This window comes from Chiloscyllium punctatum, chromosome 22 (genome assembly GCF_047496795.1).
Source record: "Chiloscyllium punctatum isolate Juve2018m chromosome 22, sChiPun1.3, whole genome shotgun sequence".
Classification (NCBI taxonomy): Eukaryota; Metazoa; Chordata; class Chondrichthyes; order Orectolobiformes; family Hemiscylliidae; genus Chiloscyllium; species Chiloscyllium punctatum.
This window is the reverse complement of record NC_092760.1, coordinates 4,149,100-4,169,134: the sequence shown is the minus strand read 5'-3', so window position 1 is coordinate 4,169,134 and position 20,035 is coordinate 4,149,100.

Genomic DNA, 20,035 nt, shown 5'->3' with positions numbered 1-20,035 from the left:
CTAATTCAGCCCCTCCATTTCAGCCCCTCTGTTTCTGGCCCTCTGTTTCAGTCCCTCCGTTTCTCGCCCTCTGTTTCAGCCCCTCTGTTTCAGGCCCTCTGTTTCAGTCCCTCTGTTTCTCGCCCTCTGTTTCTCGCACTCTGTTTCAGACACACATTTTCTCACCCTCTGTTTCAGCCCCTCTGTTTCAGCCCCTCTGTTTCTGCCCCTCTGTTTCAGCCCCTCTGTTTCTCGCCCTCTGTTTCAGACCCTCTGTTTCTCGCCCTCTGTTCAGCCCCCCTGTTTCTCGCCCTCTGTTTCAGCCTCTCTGTTTCTCGCCCTCTGTTTCAGCCCCTCTATTTCAGCCCCTCTGTTTCAGCTCCTCTATTTCAGCCCCTCTGTTTCTCGCCCTCTGTTTCAGCCCCTCTGTTTCTCGCCCTCTGTTTCAGCCCCTCTGTTTCAGCCCTTCTGTTTCAGCCCCTCTGTTTCAGCCCCTCTGTTTCTCGCCCTCTGATTCATCCCCTCTGTTTCTCACCCTCTGTTTCTGCCCCTCTGTTTCTCGCCCTATGTTTCAGCACCTCTGTTTCAGCCCCTCTGTTTCAGCCCCTCTGTTTCAGCCCCTCTGTTTCTCGCCCTCTGTTTCAGCCCCTCTGTTTCTCGCCCTCTGTTTCAGCCCCTCTGTTTCTCGCCCACTGTTTCAGCCCCTCTGATTCAGCCCCTCTGTTTCTCACCCTCTGTTTCAGCCCCTCTGTTTCAGCACCTCTGTTTCTGGCCCTCTGTTTCAGCCCCTCTGTTTCTCGCCCTCTGTTTCAGCCCCTCTGTTTCTCACCCTCTGATTCATCCCCTCTGTTTCTCGCCCTCTGTTTCTGCCCCTCTGTTTCTCACCCTCTGTTTCAGCCCCTCTGTTTCAGCCCCTCTGTTTCAGCCCCTCTGTTTCAGCCCCTGTGTTTCTCGCCCCCTGTTTCAGCCCGTCGGTTTCTCGCCCTCAGTTTCTGCCCCTCTGATTTAGCCCCTCTGTTTCAGCCCCTCTGTTTTAGCCCCTCTGTTTCTTGCCCTCTGTTTCAGCCCCTCTGTTTCGCGCTCTCTATTTCAGCCCCTCTGTTTCAGCCACTCTGTTTCTCGCCCTCTGTTTCTGCCCCTCTGTTTCTCGCCCTCTGTTTCAGCCCCTCTGATTCAGCCCCTCCGATTCAGCCCCTCTGAATCAGCCCCTCTGTTTCTCGCCCTCTGTTTCAGCCCCTCTATTTCAGCCCCTCTGATTCAGCCCCTCTGATTCAGCCCCTCTGATTCTCGCCCTCTGTTTCAGCCGCTCTGTTTCAGCCCTTCTGTTTCAGCCCCTCTGTTTCAGCCCCTCTGTTTCTCGCCCTCTGATTCATCCCCTCTGTTTCTCACCCTCTGTTTCTGCCCCTCTGTTTCTCGCCCTCTGTTTCAGCCCCTCTGTTTCAGTCCCTCTGTTTCTCGCCCTCTGTTTCAGCCCCTCTGTTTCTCGACCACTGTTTCAGCCCCTCTGATTCAGCCTCTCTGTTTCTCGCCCTCTGTTTCAGCCCCTCTGTTTCTCGCCCTCTGTTTCAGACCCTCTGTTTCAGCCCCTCTGTTTCTCGCCCACTGTTTCAGCCCCTCTGTTTCTCGCCCTCTGTTTCAGCGCCTCTGTTTCTCGCCCTCTGTTTCAGCGCCTCTGTTTCTCGCCCTCTGTTTCAGCCCATCTATTTCTCGCCCTCTGTTTCAGCCCCTCTGTTTCAGCCCCTCTGTTTCAGCCCCTCTGTTTCAGCCCCTCTGTTTCTCGCCCTCTGTTTCAGCCCCTCTGTTTCTCGCCCTCTGTTTCAGCCCCTCTGATTCTCGCCCTCTGTTTCAGCCTCTCTGTTTCAGCCCCTCTGTTTCAGTCCCCCTGTTTCTCGCCCTCTGTTTCTCGTCCTCTGTTTCAGCCCCTCTGTTTCAGCCCCTCTGTTTCAGTCCCTCTCATTCTCGCCCTCTGTTTCAGCCTCTCTGTTTCTCGCCCTCTGTTTCAGCCCCTCTGTTTCCGCCCCTCTGTTTCAGCCCCTCTGTTTCAGCCCCTCTGTTTCTCGCCCTGTGTTTCAGCCCCTCTGTTTCTCGCCCTCTGATTCAGCCCCTCTGTTTCTCGCCCCTGTTTCAGCCCATCTGATTAAGCCCCTCTGTTTCAGCCCCTCTGATTCAGCCCCTCTGTTTCAGCCCCTCAGTTTCAGCCCCTCTGTTTAATCCCCTCAGTTTCTCGCCCTCTGTTTCAGTCCCTCTGTTTCTTGCCCTCTGTTTCAGCCCCTCTGTTTTTCGCCCTCTGTTTCAGCCCCTCTGTTTCTCGCCCTCTGTTTCAGTCTCTCTGTTTCAGCCCGTCTGTTTCAGCCCCTCTGTTTCAGCCCCCTGTTTCTCGCACTCTGTTTCTCGCCCTCTGTTTCAGCCCCTCTGTTTCTCGCCCCTGTTTCAGCCCATCTGATTCAGCCCCTCTGTTTCAGCCCCTCTGTTTCAGACCCTCTGTTTCATCCCCTCTGTTTCTCGCCCTCTGTTTCTCACCCTCTGTTTCTCGCCCTCTGTTTCAGCCCCTCTGTTTTTCGCCCTCTGTTTCAGCCCCTCTGTTTCTTGCCCTCTGTTTCAGGCTCTCTGTTTCAGCCCCTCTGTTTCAGCCCCTCTGTTTCAGCCCCTCTGTTTCTCGCCTTGTGTTTCTCGCCCTCTGTTTCAGCCCCTCTGTTTCTCGCCCTCTGTTTCAGCCCCTCTATTTCAGCCCCTCTGATTCTGCCCCTCTGATTCAGCCCCTCTGTTTCTCGCCCTCTGTTTCAGCCCCTCTTTTTCAGCCCTTCTGTTTCAGCCCCTCTGTTTCAGCCCCTTTGTTTCTCGCCCTCTGTTTCAGCCCCTCTGTTTCTCGCCCACTGTTTCTGCCCCTCTGTTTCTCGCCCTCTGTTTCAGCCCCTCTGTTTCAGCCCCTCTGTTTCAGCCCCTCTGTTTCAGCCCCTCTGTTTCTCGCCCAATGTTTCTGCCCCTCTGATTTAGCACCTCTGATCAGCCCCTCTGTTTCAGCCACACTGTTTCTCGCCCTCTGTTTCAGCCCCTCTGTTTCGCGCTCTCTGTTTCAGCCCCTCTGTTTCAGCCCCTCTGTTTCAGCCCCTCTGTATCTGCCCCTCTGTTTCTCGCTCTCTGTTTCAGCCCCTCTGTTTCTCGCCCTCTGTTTCAGCCCCTCTGATTCAGCCCCTCTGTTTCAGCCCCTCTGAATCAGCCCCTCTGATTCAGCCCCTCTGTTTCTCGCCCTCTGTTTCTGCCCCTCTGATTTAGCCCCTCTGTTTCAGCCCCTCTGTTTCAGCCCCTCTGTTCCTCGCCCTCTGTTTCAGCCCCTCTGTTTCGCGCTCTCTGTTTCAGCCCCTCTGTTTCAGCCACTCTGTTTCTCGCCCTCTGTTTCAGCCGCTCAGTTTCTCGCCCTCTGTTTCAGCCACTCTGTTTCTCGCCCTCTGTTTCTGCCCCTCAGTTTCTCGCCCTCTGTTTCAGCCCCTCTGTTTCAGCCACTCTGTTTCTCGCCCTCTGTTTCTGCCCCTCAGTTTCTCGCCCTCTGATTCAGCCCCTCTGTTTCAGCCCCTCTGAATCAGACCCTCTGTTTCTCGCCCTCTGTTTCAGCCCCTCTATTTCAGCCCCTCTGATTCAGCCCCTCTGTTTCAGCCCCTCTGTTTCTCGCCCTCTGTTTCAGCCCCTCTGTTTCAGCCCTTCTGTTTCAGCCCCTCTGTTTCAGCCCCTCTGTTTCTCGCCCTCTGTTTCATCTCCTCTGTTTCTCGCCCTCTGTTTCTGCCCCTCTGTTTCTCGCATTCTGTTTCAGACCCTCTGTTTCAGCCCCTCTGTTTCAGCCCCTCTGTTTCAGCCCCTCTGTTTCTCGCCCTCTGTTTCAGCCCCTCTGTTTCTCGCCCTCTGTTTCAGCCCCTCTGTTTCTCGACCTCTGTTTCAGCCCCTCTGTTTCTCGCCCACTGTTTCAGTCCCTCTGATTCAGCCCCTCTGTTTCTCGGCCTCTGTTTCAGCCCCTCTGTTTCTCGCCCTCTGTTTCAGCCCCTCTGTTTCAGCCCCTCTGTTTCAGCCCCTCTGTTTCTCGCCCTCTGTTTCAGCCCCTCTGTTTCTCGCCCTCTGTTTCAGCGCCTCTGTTTCTCGCTCTCTGTTTCAGCACATCTATTTCTCTCCCTCTGTTTCAGCCCCTCTGTTTCAGCCCCTCTGTTTCATCCCCTCTGTTTCAGCCCCTCTGTTTCTCGCCCTCTGTTTCAGCCCCTCTGTTTCTCGCCCTCTGGTTCAGCCCCTCTGTTTCAGCCCCTCTGTTTCAGTCCCTCTGTTTCCCCCCCCTGTTTCTCGCCTTCTGTTTCAGCCCCTCTGTTTCAGCCCCTCTGTTTCAGTCCCTCTGTTTCTCGCCCTCTGTTTCTCGCCCACTGTTTCAGCCCCTCTGTTTCTCGCCCTCTGTTTCATCCCCTCTGTTTCTCGCCCTCTGTTTCAGCCCCTTTGTTTCAGCCCCTCTGTTTCAGCCCCTCTGTTTCAGCCCCTCTGATTCAGCCCCTCTGTTTCAGCCCCTCTGTTTCAGACCCGCTGTTTCAGCCGCTCTGTTTCATCCCCTCTGTTTCTCGCCCTCTGTTTCTCACCCTCTGTTTCTCGCCCTCTGTTTCAGCCCCTCTGTTTTTCACCCTCTGTTTCAGCCCCTCTGTTTCTCGCCCTCTGTTTCAGGCTCTCTGTTTCAGCCCGGCTGTTTCAGCCCCTCTGTTTCTGCCCCTCTGTTTCTCGCCCGCTGTTTCAGCCCCTTTGTTTCTCGCCCTCTGTTTCAGCCCCTCTGTTTCAGCCCCTCTGTTTCAGGCCCTCTGTTTCAGCCCCTCTGTTTCTCGCCTTCTGTTTCTCGCCCTCTGTTTCAGCCCCTCTGTTTCTCGCCCTCTGTTTCAGCCCCCCTATTTCAGCCCCTCTGATTCTGCCCCTCTGATTCAGCCCCTCTGTTTCTCGCCCTCTGTTCCAGCCCCTCTTTTACAGCCCTTCTGTTTCAGCACCTCTGTTTCAGCCCCTCTGTTTCTCGCCCGCTGTTTCAGCCCCTCTGTTTCTCGCCCTCTGTTTCAGCCCCTCTGTTTCAGCCCCTCTGTTTCAGCCCCTCTGTTTCAGCCCCTCTGTTTCTCGCCCTCTGTTTCTGCCCCTCTGATTTAGCCCCTCTGTTTCAGCCCCTCTGTTTCAGCCCCTCTGTTTCTCGCCCTCTGTTTCAGCCCCTCTGTTGCGCGCTCTCTGTTTCAGCCCCTCTGTTTCAGCCACTCTGTTTCTCGCCCTCTGTTTCTGCCCCTCTGTTTCTCGCCCTCTGTTTCAGCCCCTCTGTTTCAGCACCTCTGTTTCAGCCCCTCTGATTCAGCCCCGCTGTTTCAGCTCCTCTGAATCAGCCCCTCTGATTCAGCCCCTCTGTTTCAGCCCCTCTGATTCAGCCCCTCTGTTTCTCGCCCTCTGTTTCAGCCCCTCTGTTTCTCGCCCTCTGTTTCAGCCCCTCTGTTTCAGCCCCTCTGCTCTGTTTCATGCCTTCTGTTTCTCGACCTCTGTTTCAGCCCATCTATTTCTCGCCCTCTGTTTCAGCCCCTCTGTTTCAGCCCCTCTGTTTCAGCCCCTCTGTTTCAGCCCCTCTGTTTCTCACCCTCTGTTTCAGCCCCTCTGTTTCAGCCCCTCTGTTTCAGCCCCTCTGTTTCAGTCCCTCTGTTTCTCGCCCTCTGTTTCTCCCCCTCTGTTTCAGCCCCTCTGTTTCTCGCCCTCTGTTTCATCCCCTCTGTTTCTCGCCCTCTGTTTCAGCCCCTCTGTTTCAGCCCGTCTGTTTCAGCCCCTCTGTTTCAGCCCCTCTGTTTCTCGCCCTCAGTTTCACCTCCTCTGTTTCTCGCCCTCTGTTTCTGCCCCTCTGATTTAGCCCCTCTGTTTCAGCTCCTCTGTTTCAGCCACTCTGTTTCTCGCCCTCTTTTTCAGCCTCTCTTTTCGCGCTCTCTGTTTCAGCCCCTCTGTTTCAGCCCCTCTGTTTCTCGCCCTCTGTTTCACCCCTCTGAATCAGCCCCTCTGTTTCTCACCCTCTGTTTCTCGCCCTCTGTTTCAGCCCCTCTGTTTCTCGCCCTCTGTTTCAGCCCCTCTGTTTCAGCCCCTCTGTTTCTCGCCCTCTGTTTCAGCCCCTCTGTTTCAGCCCCTCTGTTTCTCGCCCTCTGTTTCAGGCCCTCTGTTTCTCGCCCTCTGTTTCAGCCCCTCTGTTTCTCGCCCACTGTTTCAGCCCCTCTGATTCAGCCCCTCTGTTTCTCGCCCTCTGTTTCAGCAACTCTGTTTCTCGCCCTCCGTTTCAGCCCCTCTGTTTCAGCCCCTCTGTTTCTCGCCCTCTGTTTCAGCCCCTCTGTTTCTCACCCTCTGTTTCAGCGCCTCTGTTTCTCGCCCTCTGTTAGAGCCCATCTATTTCTCGCCGTCTGTTTCAGCCCCTCTGTTTCAGCCCCTCTGTTTCAGCGCTCATTTTTAAGCCCCTCTGTTTCTCGCCCTCTGTTTCATCCCCTCTGTTTCTCGCCCTCTGTTTCAGCCCCTCTGTTTCAGCCCCTCTGTTTCAGTCCCTCTGTTTCTCGCCCTCTGTTTCTCGCCCTCTGTTTCAGCCCCTCTGTTTCAGCCCCTCTGTTTCAGTCCCTCTGTTCCTCGCCCTCTGTTTATCGCCCTCTGTTTCAGCCCCTCTGTTTCTCGCCCTCTGTTTCATCCCCTCTGTTTCTCGCCCTCTGTTTCAGCACCTCTGCTTCAGCCCCTCTGTTTCAGCCCCTCTGTTTCAGACCCTCTGTTTCTCGCCCTCTGTTTCAGACCCTCTGTTTCTCGCCCTCTTTTTCAGCCCCTCTGTTTCTCGCCCTCTGTTTCAGCCTCTCTGTTTCTCGCCCTCTGTTTCAGCCCCTCTATTTCCGCCCCTCTGTTTCAGCCCCTCTGTTTCAGCCCCTCTGTTTCTCGCCCTCTGTTTAAGCCCCGCTGTTTCTCGCCCTCTGTTTCAGCCCCTCTGTTTCTTGCCCCTGTTTCAGCCCATCTAATTCAGCCCCTCTGTTTCAGCCCCTCTGATTCAGCCCCTCTGTTTCAGCCCCTCTGTTTCAGCCCCTCTGTTTCAGCCCCTCTGTTTCATCCCCTCTGTTTCTCGCCCTCTGTTTCTCACCCTCTGTTTCTCGCCCTCAGTTTCAGACCCTCTGTTTTTCACCGTCTGTTTCAGCCCCTCTGTTTCTCGCCCTCTGTTTCAGGCTCTCTGTTTCAGCCCGTCTGTTTCAGCCCCTCTGTTTCAGCCCCTCTGTTTCTCGCCCTCTGTTTCTCGCCCGCTGTTTCAGCCCCTTTGTTTCTCGCCCTCTGTTTCAGGCCCTCTGTTTCAGCCCCTCTGTTTCAGCCCCTCTGTTTCTCGCCTTCTGTTTCTCGCCCTCTGTTTCAGGCCCTCTGTTTCTCGCCCTCTGTTTCAGCCCCTCTATTTCAGCCCCTCTGATTCTGCCCCTCTGATTCAGCCCCTCTGTTTCTCACCCTCTGTTTCAGCCCCTCTTTTTCAGCCCTTCTGTCTCAGCCCCTCTGTTTCAGCCCCTCTGTTTCTCGCCCTCTGTTTCAGCCGCTCTGTTTCTCGCCCTCTGTTTCAGCCCCTCTGTATCTCGCCCTCTGTTTCAGCCCCTCTGATTCAGCCCCTCTGTTTCAACCCCTCTGAATCAGCCCCTCTGATTAACCCCCTCTGTTTCTCGCCCTCTGTTTCTGCCCCTCAGATTTAGCCCCTCTGTTTCAGCCCCTCTGTTTCAGCCCCTCTTTTTCTCGCCCTCTGTTTCAGCCCCTCTGTTTCGCGCTCTCTGCTTCAGACCCTCTGTTTCAGCCACTCTGTTTATCGCCCTCTGTTTCTGCCCCTCTGTTTCTCGCCCTCTGTTTCAGCCCCTCTATTTCAGCCCCTCTGTTTCAGCCCTTCTGTTTCAGCCCCTCTGTTTCAGACCCTCTGTTTCTCGCCCTCTGTTTCATCCCCGCTGTTTCTCGCACTCTGTTTCTGCCCCTCTGTTTCTCGCTCTCTGTTTCAGCCCCTCTGTTTCAGGCCCACTGTTTCAGCCCCTCTGTTTCAGCCCCTCTGTTTCTCACCCTCTGTTTCAGCCCCTCTGTTTCTCGCCCTCTGTTTCAGCCCCTCTGTTTCTCGCCCACTGTTTCAGCCCCACTGATTTAGCCCCTCTGTTTCTCGCCCTCTGTTTCAGCCCCTCTGTTTCTCGGCCTCTGTTTCAGCCCCTCTGTTTCTCGCCCTCTGTTTCAGCCCCTCTGTTTCAGCCCCTCTGTTTCAGCCCCTCTGTTTCTCGCCCTCTGTTTCAGCCCCTCTGTTTCTCGCCCTCTGTTTCAGCGCCTCTGTTTCTCGCTCTCTGTTTCAGCACATCTATTTCTCTCCCTCTGTTTCAGCCCCTCTGTTTCAGCCCCTCTGTTTCTCGCCCTCTGGTTCAGCCCCTCTGTTTCAGCCCCTCTGTTTCAGTCCCTCTGTTTCCCCCCCCTGTTTCTCGCCTTCTGTTTCAGCCCCTCTGTTTCAGCCCCTCTGTTTCAGTCCCTCTGTTTCTCGCCCTCTGTTTCTCGCCCACTGTTTCAGCCCCTCTGTTTCTCGCCCTCTGTTTCATCCCCTCTGTTTCTCGCCCTCTGTTTCAGCCCCTTTGTTTCAGCCCCTCTGTTTCAGCCCCTCTGTTTCAGCCCCTCTGATTCAGCCCCTCTGTTTCAGCCCCTCTGTTTCAGACCCGCTGTTTCAGCCGCTCTGTTTCATCCCCTCTGTTTCTCGCCCTCTGTTTCTCACCCTCTGTTTCTCGCCCTCTGTTTCAGCCCCTCTGTTTTTCACCCTCTGTTTCAGCCCCTCTGTTTCTCGCCCTCTGTTTCAGGCTCTCTGTTTCAGCCCGGCTGTTTCAGCCCCTCTGTTTCTGCCCCTCTGTTTCTCGCCCGCTGTTTCAGCCCCTTTGTTTCTCGCCCTCTGTTTCAGCCCCTCTGTTTCAGCCCCTCTGTTTCAGGCCCTCTGTTTCAGCCCCTCTGTTTCTCGCCTTCTGTTTCTCGCCCTCTGTTTCAGCCCCTCTGTTTCTCGCCCTCTGTATCAGCCCCCCTATTTCAGCCCCTCTGATTCTGCCCCTCTGATTCAGCCCCTCTGTTTCTCGCCCTCTGTTTCAGCCCCTCTTTTACAGCCCTTCTGTTTCAGCACCTCTGTTTCAGCCCCTCTGTTTCTCGCCCGCTGTTTCAGCCCCTCTGTTTCTCGCCCTCTGTTTCAGCCCCTCTGTTTCAGCCCCTCTGTTTCAGCCCCTCTGTTTCTCGCCCTCTGTTTCTGCCCCTCTGATTTAGCCCCTCTGTTTCAGCCCCTCTGTTTCAGCCCCTCTGTTTCTCGCCCTCTGTTTCAGCCCCTCTGTTGCGCGCTCTCTGTTTCAGCCCCTCTGTTTCAGCCACTCTGTTTCTCGCCCTCTGTTTCTGCCCCTCTGTTTCTCGCCCTCTGTTTCAGCCCCTCTGTTTCAGCACCTCTGTTTCAGCCCCTCTGATTCAGCCCCGCTGTTTCAGCTCCTCTGAATCAGCCCCTCTGATTCAGCCCCTCTGTTTCAGCCCCTCTGATTCAGCCCCTCTGTTTCTCGCCCTCTGTTTCAGCCCCTCTGTTTCTCGCCCTCTGTTTCAGCCCCTCTGTTTCAGCCCCTCTGCTCTGTTTCATGCCTTCTGTTTCTCGACCTCTGTTTCAGCCCATCTATTTCTCGCCCTCTGTTTCAGCCCCTCTGTTTCAGCCCCTCTGTTTCAGCCCCTCTGTTTCAGCCCCTCTGTTTCTCGCCCTCTGTTTCAGCCCCTCTGTTTCAGCCCCTCTGTTTCAGCCGCTCTGTTTCAGTCCCTCTGTTTCTCGCCCTCTGTTTCTCCCACTCTGTTTCAGCCCCTCTGTTTCTCGCCCATTGTTTCATCCCCTCTGTTTCTCGCCCTCTGTTTCAGCCCCTCTGTTTCAGCCCGTCTGTTTCAGCCCCTCTGTTTCAGCCCCTCTGTTTCTCGCCCTCAGTTTCACCTCCTCTGTTTCTCGCCCTCTGTTTCTGCCCCTCTGATTTAGCCCCTCTGTTTCAGCTCCTCTGTTTCAGCCACTCTGTTTCTCGCCCTCTTTTTCAGCCTCTCTTTTCGCGCTCTCTGTTTCAGCCCCTCTGTTTCAGCCCCTCTGTTTCTCGCCCTCTGTTTCACCCCTCTGAATCAGCCCCTCTGTTTCTCACCCTCTGTTTCTCGCCCTCTGTTTCAGCCCCTCTGTTTCTCGCCCTCTGTTTCAGCCCCTCTGTTTCAGCCCCTCTCTTTCTCGCCCTCTGTTTCAGCCCCTCTGTTTCAGCCCCTCTGTTTCTCGCCCTCTGTTTCAGGCCCTCTGTTTCTCGCCCTCTGTTTCAGCCCCTCTGTTTCTCGCCCACTGTTTCAGCCCCTCTGTTTCTCGCCCTCTGTTTCAGCAACTCTGTTTCTCGCCCTCCGTTTCAGCCCCTCTGTTTCAGCCCCTCTGTTTCTCGCCCTCTGTTTCAGCCCCTCTGTTTCTCACCCTCTGTTTCAGCGCCTCTGTTTCTCGCCCTCTGTTAGAGCCCATCTATTTCTCGCCGTCTGTTTCAGCCCCTCTGTTTCAGCCCCTCTGTTTCAGCGCTCATTTTTAAGCCCCTCTGTTTCTCGCCCTCTGTTTCATCCCCTCTGTTTCTCGCCCTCTGTTTCAGCCCCTCTGTTTCAGCCCCTCTGTTTCAGTCCCTCTGTTTCTCGCCCTCTGTTTCTCGCCCTCTGTTTCAGCCCCTCTGTTTCAGCCCCTCTGTTTCAGTCCCTCTGTTCCTCGCCCTCTGTTTATCGCCCTCTGTTTCAGCCCCTCTGTTTCTCGCCCTCTGTTTCATCCCCTCTGTTTCTCGCCCTCTGTTTCAGCACCTCTGCTTCAGCCCCTCTGTTTCAGCCCCTCTGTTTCAGACCCTCTGTTTCTCGCCCTCTGTTTCAGTCCCTCTGTTTCTCGCCCTCTTTTTCAGCCCCTCTGTTTCTCGCCCTCTGTTTCAGCCTCTCTGTTTCTCGCCCTCTGTTTCAGCCCCTCTATTTCCGCCCCTCTGTTTCAGCCCCTCTGTTTCAGCCCCTCTGTTTCTCGCCCTCTGTTTAAGCCCCGCTGTTTCTCGCCCTCTGTTTCAGCCCCTCTGTTTCTCGCCCCTGTTTCAGCCCATCTAATTCAGCCCCTCTGTTTCAGCCCCTCTGATTCAGCCCCTCTGTTTCAGCCCCTCTGTTTCAGCCCCTCTGTTTCAGCCCCTCTGTTTCATCCCCTCTGTTTCTCGCCCTCTGTTTCTCACCCTCTGTTTCTCGCCCTCAGTTTCAGACCCTCTGTTTTTCACCGTCTGTTTCAGCCCCTCTGTTTCTCGCCCTCTGTTTCAGGCTCTCTGTTTCAGCCCGTCTGTTTCAGCCCCTCTGTTTCAGCCCCTCTGTTTCTCGCCCTCTGTTTCTCGCCCGCTGTTTCAGCCCCTTTGTTTCTCGCCCTCTGTGTCAGGCCCTCTGTTTCAGCCCCTCTGTTTCAGCCCCTCTGTTTCTCGCCTTCTGTTTCTCGCCCTCTGTTTCAGGCCCTCTGTTTCTCGCCCTCTGTTTCAGCCCCTCTATTTCAGCCCCTCTGATTCTGCCCCTCTGATTCAGCCCCTCTGTTTCTCACCCTCTGTTTCAGCCCCTCTTTTTCAGCCCTTCTGTCTCAGCCCCTCTGTTTCAGCCCCTCTGTTTCTCGCCCTCTGTTTCAGCCGCTCTGTTTCTCGCCCTCTGTTTCTGCCCCTCTGTTTCTCGCCCTCTGTTTCAGCCCCTCTGTTTCTCGCCCTCTGTTTCAGCCCCTCTGTTTCTCGCCCTCTGTTTCTGCCCCTCTGATTTAGCCCCTCTGTTTCAGGCCCTCTGTTTCAGCCCCTCTGTTTCTCGCCCTCTGTTTCAGCCCCTCTGTTTCGCGCTCTCTGTTTCAGCCCCTCTGTTTCAGCCACTTTGTTTCTCGCCCTCTGTTTCTGCCCCTCTGTTTCTCGCCCTCTGTTTCAGCCCCTCTGTTTCTCGCCCTCTGTTTCAGCCCCTCTGATTCAGCCCCTCTGTTTCAGCCCCTCTGAATCAGCCCCTCTGATTAACCCCCTCTGTTTCTCGCCCTCTGTTTCTGCCCCTCTGATTTAGCCCCTCTGTTTCAGCCCCTCTGTTTCAGCCCCTCTTTTTCTCGCCCTCTGTTTCAGCCCCTCTGTTTCGCGCTCTCTGCTTCAGACCCTCTGTTTCAGCCACTCTGTTTATCGCCCTCTGTTTCTGCCCCTCTGTTTCTCGCCCTCTGTTTCAGCCCCTCTATTTCAGCCCCTCTGTTTCAGCCCTTCTGTTTCAGCCCCTCTGTTTCAGACCCTCTGTTTCTCGCCCTCTGTTTCATCCCCGCTGTTTCTCGCACTCTGTTTCTGCCCCTCTGTTTCTCGCCCTCTGTTTCAGCCCCTCTGTTTCAGGCCCACTGTTTCAGCCCCTCTGTTTCAGCCCCTCTGTTTCTCACCCTCTGTTTCAGCCCCTCTGTTTCTCGCCCTCTGTTTCAGCCCCTCTGTTTCTCGCCCACTGTTTCAGCCCCACTGATTTAGCCCCTCTGTTTCTCGCCCTCTGTTTCAGCCCCTCTGTTTCTCGCCCTCTGTTTCAGCCCCTCTGTTTCAGCCCCTCTGTTTCTCGCCCTCTGTTTCAGCCCCTCTGTTTCTCGCCCTCTGTTTCCGCGCCTCTGTTTCTCGCCCTCTGTTTCAGCCCATCTATTTCTCGCACTCTGTTTCAGCGCCTCCGTTTCAGCCCCTCTGTTTCAGCCCCTCTGTTTCAGCCCCTCTGTTTCTCGCCCTCTGTTTCAGCCCCTCTGTTTCTCGCCCTCTGTTTCAGCCCCTCTGTTTCTCGCCCTCTGTTTCAGCCCCTCTATTTCAGCCCCTCTGTTTCAGTCCCTCTGTTTCTCGCCCTCTGTTTCTCGCCCTCTGTTTCAGCCCCTCTGTTTCAGCCCCTCTGTTTCAGTCCCTCTGTTTCTCGCACTCTGTTTCTCGCCCTCTGTTTCAGCCACTCTGTTTCTCGCCCTCTGTTTCATCCCCTCTGTTTCTCGCCCTCTGTTTCAGCCCCTCTGTTTCAGCCCCTCTGTTTCAGCCCCTCTGTTTCAGACCCTCTGTTTCTCGCCCTCTGTTTCAGCCCCTCTGTTTGTCGCTCTCTTTTTCAGCCCCTCTGTTTCTCGCCCTCTGTTTCAGCCTCTCTGTTTGTCGCCCTCTTTTTCAGCCCCTCTGTTTCCGCCCCTCTGTTTCAGCCCCTCTGTTTCAGCCCCTCTGTTTCTCGCCCTCTGTTTCAGCCCCTCTGTTTCTCGCCCTCTGTTTCAGCCCCTCTGTTTTTCGCCCTCTGTTTCAGCCCCACTGTTTCTCGCCCTCTGTTTCAGGCTCTCTGTTTCAGCCCGTCTGTTTCAGCCCCTCTGTTTCTCGCACTCTGTTTCTCGCCCGCTGTTTCAGCCCCTCTGTTTTTCGCCCTCTGTTTCAGCCCCACTGTTTCTCGCCCTCTGTTTCAGCCCCTCTGATTCCCCCCCCTGATTCAGCCCATCTGATTCAGCCCCTCTGTTTCAGCCCCTCTGATTCAGCCCCTCTGTTTCAGCCCCTCTGTTTCAGCCCCTCTGTTTCATCCCCTCTGTTTCTCGCCCTCTGTTTCTCACTCTCTGTTTCTCGCCCTCTGTTTCAGCCCCTCTGTTTTTCGCCCTCTGTTTCAGCCCCACTGTTTCTCGCCCTCTGTTTCAGGCTCTCTGTTTCAGCCCGTCTGTTTCAGCCCCTCTGTTTCTCGCACTCTGTTTCTCGCCCGCTGTTTCAGCCCCTTTGTTTCTCGCCCTCTGTTTCAGCCCCTCTGTTTCAGCCCCTCTGTTTCAGCCCCACTGTTTCAGCCCCTCTGTTTCTCGCCTTCTGTTTCTCGCCCTCTGTTTCAGCCCCTCTGTTTCTCGCCCTCTGTTTCAGCCCCTCTATTTCAGACCCTCTGATTCTGCCCCTCTGATTCAGCCCCTCTGTTTCTCGCCCTCTGTTTCAGCCCCTCTTTTTCAGCCCCTCTGTTTCAGCCCCTCTGTTTCAGCCCCTCTGTTTCTCGCCCTCTGTTTCAGCCCCTCTGTTTGTCGCCCTCTGTTTCTGCCCCTCTGTTTCTCGCCCTCTCTTTCAGCCCCTCTGTTTGTCGCCCTCTGTTTCTGCCCCTCTGTTTCTCGCCCTCTGTTTCAGCCCCTCTGTTTCAGCCCCTCTGTTTCAGCCCCTCTGTTTCCGCCCCTCTGTTTCTGGCCCTCTGTTTCAGGCCCTCTGTTTCTCGCCCTCTGTTTCTGCCCCTCTGATTTAGCCACTCTGTTTCAGCCCCTCTGTTTCAGCCCCACTGTTTCTCGCCCTCTGTTTCAGCCCCTCTGTTTCGCGCTCTCTATTTCAGCCCCTCTGTTTCAGCCACTCTGTTTCTCGCCCTCTGTTTCTGCCCCTCTGTTTCGCGCGCTCTGTTTCTGCCCCTCTGTTTCTCGCCCTCTGTTTCAGCCCCTCTGATTCAGCCCCTCTGTTTCAGCCCCTCTGAATCAGCCCCTCTGATTCAGCCCCTCTGTTTCTCGCCCTCTGTTTCTGCCCCTCTGATTTAGCCCCTCTGTTTCAGCCCCATGTTTCAGCCCCTCTGTTCCTCGCCCTCTGTTTCAGCCCCTCTGTTTCCCGCTCTCTGTTTCAGCCCCTCTGTTTCAGCCACTCTGTTTCTCGCCCTCTGTTTCAGCCCCTCTGATTCAGCCCCTCTGATTCAGCCCCTCTGAATCAGCCCCTCTGTTTCTCGCCCTCTGTTTCAGCCCCTCTGTTTCTCGCCCTCTGTTTCAGCCCCTCTGTTTCTCGCCCCTGTTTCAGCCCATCTAATTCAGCCCCTCTGTTTCAGCCCCTCTGATTCAGCCCCTCTGTTTCAGCCCCTCTGTTTCAGCCCCTCTGTTTCAGCCCCTCTGTTTCATCCCCTCTGTTTCTCGCCCTCTGTTTCTCGCCCTCAGTTTCAGACCCTCTGTTTTTCACCCTCTGTTTCAGCCCCTCTGTTTCTCGCCCTCTGTTTCAGGCTCTCTGTTTCAGCCCGTCTGATTCAGCCCCTCTGTTTCAGCCCCTCTGTTTCTCGCCCTCTGTTTCTCGCCCGCTGTTTCAGCCCCTTTGTTTCTCGCCCTCTGTTTCAGCCCCTCTGTTTCAGCCCCTCTGTTTCAGCCCCTCTGTTTCTCGCCTTCTGTTTCTCGCCCTCTGTTTCAGGCCCTCTGTTTCTCGCCCTCTGTTTCAGCCCCTCTGTTTCTCGCCCTCTGTTTCTGCCCCTCTGATTTAGCCCCTCTGTTTCAGCCCCTCTGTTTCAGCCCCTCTGTTTCTCGCCCTCTGTTTCAGCCCCTCTGTTTCGCGCTCTCTGTTTCAGCCCCTCTGTTTCAGCCACTTTGTTTCTCGCCCTCTGTTTCTGCCCCTCTGTTTCTCGCCCTCTGTTTCAGCCCCTCTGTTTCTCGCCCTCTGTTTCTGCCACTCTGATTTAGCCCCTCTCTATCAGCCCCTCTGTTTCAGCCCCTCTGTTTCGCGCTCTCTGTTTCAGCCCCTCTGTTTCAGCCACTCTGTTTCTCGCCCTCTGTTTCTGCCCCTCTGTTTCTCGCCCTCTGTTTCAGCCCCTCTGATTCAGCCCCTCAGTTTCAGCCCCTCTGAATCTGCCCCTCTGATTCAGCCGCTCTGTTTCAGCTCCTCTGAATCAGCCCCTCTGATTCAGCCCCTCTGTTTCAGCCCCTCTGTTTCAGCCCCTCTGTTTCTCGCCCTCTGTTTCAGCCCCTCTGATTCAGCCCCTCTGTTTCTCGCCCTCTGTTTCAGCCCCTCTGTTTCTCGCCCTCTGTTGCAGCCCCTCTGTTTCAGCCCCTCTGTTTCTCGCCCTCTGTTTCAGCCCCTCTGTTTCTCGCCCTCTGTTTCCGCGCCTCTGTTTCTCGCCCTCTGTTTCAGCCCATCTATTTCTCGCACTCTGTTTCAGCGCCTCCGTTTCAGCCCCTCTGTTTCAGCCCCTCTGTTTCAGCCCCTCTGTTTCTCGCCCTCTGTTTCAGCCCCTCTGTTTCTCGCCCTCTGTTTCAGCCCCTCTGTTTCTCGCCCTCTGTTTCAGCCCCTCTATTTCAGACCCTCTATTTCAGTCCCTCTGTTTCTCGCCCTCTGTTTCTCGCCCTCTGTTTCAGCCCCTCTGTTTCAGCCCCTCTGTTTCAGTCCCTCTGTTTCTCGCACTCTGTTTCTCGCCCTCTGTTTCAGCCACTCTGTTTCTCGCCCTCTGTTTCATCCCCTCTGTTTCTCGCCCTCTGTTTCAGCCCCTCTGTTTCAGCCCCTCTGTTTCAGCCCCTCTGTTTCAGACCCTCTGTTTCTCGCCCTCTGTTTCAGCCCCTCTGTTTGTCGCTCTCTTTTTCAGCCCCTCTGTTTCTCGCCCTCTGTTTCAGCCTCTCTGTTTGTCGCCCTCTTTTTCAGCCCCTCTGTTTCCGCCCCTCTGTTTCAGCCCCTCTGTTTCAGCCCCTCTGTTTCTCGCCCTCTGTTTCAGCCCCTCTGTTTCTCGCCCTCTGTTTCAGCCCCTCTGTTTTTCGCCCTCTGTTTCAGCCCCACTGTTTCTCGCCCTCTGTTTCAGGCTCTCTGTTTCAGCCCGTCTGTTTCAGCCCCTCTGTTTCTCGCACTCTGTTTCTCGCCCGCTGTTTCAGCCCCTCTGTTTTTCGCCCTCTGTTTCAGCCCCACTGTTTCTCGCCCTCTGTTTCAGCCCCTCTGATTCCCCCCCCTGATTCAGCCCATCTGATTCAGCCCCTCTGTTTCAGCCCCTCTGATTCAGCCCCTCTGTTTCAGCCCCTCTGTTTCAGCCCCTCTGTTTCATCCCCTCTGTTTCTCGCCCTCTGTTTCTCACTCTCTGTTTCTCGCCCTCTGTTTCAGCCCCTCTGTTTTTCGCCCTCTGTTTCAGCCCCACTGTTTCTCGCCCTCTGTTTCAGGCTCTCTGTTTCAGCCCGTCTGTTTCAGCCCCTCTGTTTCTCGCACTCTGTTTCTCGCCCGCTGTTTCAGCCCCTTTGTTTCTCGCCCTCTGTTTCAGCCCCTCTGTTTCAGCCCCTCTGTTTCAGCCCCACTGTTTCAGCCCCTCTGTTTCTCGCCTTCTGTTTCTCGCCCTCTGTTTCAGCCCCTCTGTTTCTCGCCCTCTGTTTCAGCCCCTCTATTTCAGACCCTCTGATTCTGCCCCTCTGATTCAGCCCCTCTGTTTCTCGCCCTCTGTTTCAGCCCCTCTTTTTCAGCCCCTCTGTTTCAGCCCCTCTGTTTCAGCCCCTCTGTTTCTCGCCCTCTGTTTCAGCCCCTCTGTTTGTCGCCCTCTGTTTCTGCCCCTCTGTTTCTCGCCCTCTCTTTCAGCCCCTCTGTTTGTCGCCCTCTGTTTCTGCCCCTCTGTTTCTCGCCCTCTGTTTCAGCCCCTCTGTTTCAGCCCCTCTGTTTCAGCCCCTCTGTTTCCGCCCCTCTGTTTCTGGCCCTCTGTTTCAGGCCCTCTGTTTCTCGCCCTCTGTTTCTGCCCCTCTGATTTAGCCACTCTGTTTCAGCCCCTCTGTTTCAGCCCCACTGTTTCTCGCCCTCTGTTTCAGCCCCTCTGTTTCGCGCTCTCTATTTCAGCCCCTCTGTTTCAGCCACTCTGTTTCTCGCCCTCTGTTTCTGCCCCTCTGTTTCGCGCGCTCTGTTTCTGCCCCTCTGTTTCTCGCCCTCTGTTTCAGCCCCTCTGATTCAGCCCCTCTGTTTCAGCCCCTCTGAATCAGCCCCTCTGATTCAGCCCCTCTGTTTCTCGCCCTCTGTTTCTGCCCCTCTGATTTAGCCCCTCTGTTTCAGCCCCATGTTTCCGCCCCTCTGTTCCTCGCCCTCTGTTTCAGCCCCTCTGTTTCCCGCTCTCTGTTTCAGCCCCTCTGTTTCAGCCACTCTGTTTCTCGCCCTCTGTTTCTGCCCCTCTGTTTCTCGCCCTCTGTTTCAGCCCCTCTGATTCAGCCCCTCTGATTCAGCCCCTCTGAATCAGCCCCTCTGTTTCTCGCCCTCTGTTTCAGCCCCTCTGTTTCTCGCCCTCTGTTTCAGCCCCTCTGTTTCTCGCCCCTGTTTCAGCCCATCTAATTCAGCCCCTCTGTTTCAGCCCCTCTGATTCAGCCCCTCTGTTTCAGCCCCTCTGTTTCAGCCCCTCTGTTTCAGCCCCTCTGTTTCATCCCCTCTGTTTCTCGCCCTCTGTTTCTCGCCCTCAGTTTCAGACCCTCTGTTTTTCACACTCTGTTTCAGCCCCTCTGTTTCTCGCCCTCTGTTTCAGGCTCTCTGTTTCAGCCCGTCTGTTTCAGCCCCTCTGTTTCAGCCCCTCTGTTTCTCGCCCTCTGTTTCTCGCCCGCTGTTTCAGCCCCTTTGTTTCTCGCCCTCTGTTTCAGCCCCTCTGTTTCAGCCCCTCTGTTTCAGCCCCTCTGTTTCTCGCCTTCTGTTTCTCGCCCTCTGTTTCAGGCCCTCTGTTTCTCGCCCTCTGTTTCAGCCCCTCTGTTTCTCGCCCTCTGTTTCTGCCCCTCTGATTTAGCCCCTCTGTTTCAGCCCCTCTGTTTCAGCCCCTCTGTTTCTCGCCCTCTGTTTCAGCCCCTCTGTTTCGCGCTCACTGTTTCAGCCCCTCTGTTTCAGCCACTTTGTTTCTCGCCCTCTGTTTCTGCCCCTCTGTTTCTCGCCCTCTGTTTCAGCCCCTCTGTTTCTCGCCCTCTGTTTCAGCCCCTCTGATTCAGCCCCTCTGTTTCAGCCCCTCTGAATCAGCCCCTCTGATTAACCCCCTCTGTTTCTCGCCCTCTGTTTCTGCCCCTCTGATTTAGCCCCTCTGTTTCAGCCCCTCTGTTTCAGCCCCTCTTTTTCTCGCCCTCTGTTTCAGCCCCTCTGTTTTGCGCTCTCTGCTTCAGCCCCTCTGTTTCAGCCACTCTGTTTCTCGCCCTCTGTTTCTGCCCCTCTGTTTCTCGCCCTCTGTTTCAGCCCCTCTATTTCAGCCCCTCTGTTTCAGCCCTTCTGTTTCAGCCCCTCTGTTTCAGACCCTCTGTTTCTCGCCCTCTGTTTCATCCCCTCTGTTTCTCGCACTCTGTTTCTGCCCCTCTGTTTCTCGCCCTCTGTTTCAGCCCCTCTGTTTCAGGCCCTCTGTTTCAGCCCCTCTGTTTCAGCCCCTCTGTTTCTCACCCTCTGTTTCAGCCCCTCTGTTTCTCGCCCTCTGTTTCAGCCCCTCTGTTTCTCGCCCACTGTTTCAGCCCCACTGATTTAGCCCCTCTGTTTCTCGCCCTCTGTTTCAGCCCCTCTGTTTCTCGCCCTCTGTTTCAGCCCCTCTGTTTCAGCCCCTCTGTTTCTCGCCCTCTGTTTCAGCCCCTCTGTTTCTCGCCCTCTGTTTCCGCGCCTCTGTTTCTCGCCCTCTGTTTCAGCCCATCTATTTCTCGCACTCTGTTTCAGCGCCTCCGTTTCAGCCCCTCTGTTTCAGCCCCTCTGTTTCAGCCCCTCTGTTTCGCGCTCTCTGTTTCAGCCCCTCTGTTTCAGCCACTGTGTTTCTCGCACTCTGTTTCTGCCCCTCTGTTTCTCGCCCTCTGTTTCAGCCCCTCTGTTTCTCGCCCTCTGTTTCAGCCCCTCTGATTCAGCCCCTCTGTTTCAGCCCCTCTGAATCAGCCCCTCTGATTAACCCCCTCTGTTTCTCGCCCTCTGTTTCTGCCCCTCTGATTTAGCCCCTCTGTTTCAGCCCCTCTGTTTCAGCCCCTCTTTTTCTCGCCCTCTGTTTCAGCCCCTCTGTTTTGCGCTCTCTGCTTCAGCCCCTCTGTTTCAGCCACTCTGTTTCTCGCCCTCTGTTTCTGCCCCTCTGTTTCTCGCCCTCTGTTTCAGCCCCTCTATTTCAGCCCCTCTGTTTCAGCCCTTCTGTTTCAGCCCCTCTGTTTCAGACCCTCTGTTTCTCGCCCTCTGTTTCATCCCCTCTGTTTCTCGCACTCTGTTTCTGCCCCTCTGTTTCTCGCCCTCTGTTTCAGCCCCTCTGTTTCAGGCCCTCTGTTTCAGCCCCTCTGTTTCAGCCCCTCTGTTTCTCACCCTCTGTTTCAGCCCCTCTGTTTCTCGCCCTCTGTTTCAGCCCCTCTGTTTCTCGCCCACTGTTTCAGCCCCACTGATTTAGC